Source organism: Triticum dicoccoides, chromosome 1B (genome assembly GCF_002162155.2).
Source record: "Triticum dicoccoides isolate Atlit2015 ecotype Zavitan chromosome 1B, WEW_v2.0, whole genome shotgun sequence".
Lineage (NCBI taxonomy): Eukaryota > Viridiplantae > Streptophyta > Magnoliopsida > Poales > Poaceae > Triticum > Triticum dicoccoides.
The window spans coordinates 198,107,316-198,109,247 of record NC_041381.1 but is presented as its reverse complement, the minus strand read 5'-3'; positions in this window follow the sequence as shown (position 1 = coordinate 198,109,247).

Sequence of the window (1,932 nt, the reverse complement as noted above, 5' to 3'; positions counted from 1 at the left end):
TAGGGGATCTATCGTAGTCTTTTCGATAAGTAAGAGTGTCGAACCCAACGAGGAGCAAAAGGAAATGATAAGCGGTTTTCAGTAAGGTTTTCTCTGCAAGCACTGAAATTGTAGGTGATAGATAGTTTTGTGATAAGATAAATTGTGACGAGCAACAGGTAAATAAAGTAGATAAAGTGCAGCAAGGTGGCCCAATCCTTTATGTAGCAAAGGATAAGCCTAGACAATTTCTTATAATGAGAAAGGAGCTCCCGAGGACACATGGGAATTATCGTCAAGCTAGTTTTCATCACGTTCATATGATTCGCGTTCGATACTTCGATAATTTGATATGTGGGTGGACGGTGCTTGGGTACTGCCCTTACTTGAACAAGCATCCCACTTATGATTAACCCCTATTGCAAGCATCCGCAACTACAAAATAAGTATTAATGTAAACCTAACCACATCATTAAACATATGGATCCAAATCAGCCCCTAACAAAGCAACGCATAAACTAGGGTTTAAGCTTCTGTCACTCTAGCAACCCATCATCTACTTATTACTTCCCTATGCCTTCCTCTAGGCCCAAATAATGGTGAAGTGTCATGTAGTCGACGTTCACATAACACCACTAGAGGAAAAGACAACATACATCTCATCAAAATATCGAACAAATACCAAATTCACATGACTACTAATAGCAAAACTTCACCCATGTCCTCAGGAACAAACGTAACTACTCACAAAGCATATTCATGTTCATAATCAGAGGAGTAATAATATGCATTAAGGATCTGAACATATGATCTTCCACCAAGTAAACCAATTAGCATCAACTACAAGGAGTAATCAACACTACTAGCAACCCACAGGTACCAATTTGTGGTTTGGATACAAGAGTGGATACAAGAGATGAACTAGGGTTTTGAGAGGAGATGGTTCTGGTGAAGATGTTGATGGAGATTAACCCCCTCCCGATGAGAGGATCGTTGGTGATGACGATGGTGATGATTTCCCCCTCCCGGAGGGAAGTGTCCCCGGCAGAACAGCTCCGTCGGAGCCCTAGATTGGTTCCGCCTCGTGGCGGCGGAGTTTCGTCCCGTAAGCTTGCCCCCGATTTTTTCCAGGGTAAAAGCCTTCATATAGCAGAAGATGGACACCGGGGGGCCACCAGGGGGCCCAGGAGGGTGGGTGCGCCCCCACCCTCCTGGCCAGGGTGTGGGCCCCCTGATGTATTTCTTCCGCTCAATAATTCTTATTAATTCCAAAAACAAGTTTCGTGGAGTTTCAGGATTTCTGGAGCAGTGCAGAATAGGTTTCCAATGTTTGCTCCTTTTCTAGCCAAAATTCCAGCTGCCGGCATCCCCCCTCTTCATGGTAAACCTTGTAAAATAAGAGAGAATAGCCATAAGTATTGAGATATAATGTGTAATAACAACCCATAATGCAATAAATATTGATATAAAAGCATGATGCAAAATGGACGTATCAACTCCCCCAAGCTTAGACCTCGCTTGTCCTCAAGCGGAAGCCGATATCGAAAAATATGCCCACATGTTTAGAGATAGAGGTGTCGATAAAAATAAAATACGGACATGAGGGCATGATGATCATTCTTATAACAGCAACATAAATAGATTTTATCATATGATTTCTTATGCTCAAGTAACAATCAATTCACAATGTCATGTATGGTTCAAAAACTTCATTGAGAACTAACAAACTATGATCTCAGTCAATGAAGCAATTGCAATTTATCATAACATCAGAAAGAGTCAACAATGGAGCTTTTCAGCAAGTCCACATACTCAACTATCTTGTAGTCTTCTACAATTGCTAACACTCACGCAATACTTGTGGTTATGGAGTTTCAGCCGGACACTGAGAAAGATAGGGGCTTCTTGTGTTGCCTCCCAATGTATTCACCTTTAGGTAATGTCAACAATAAT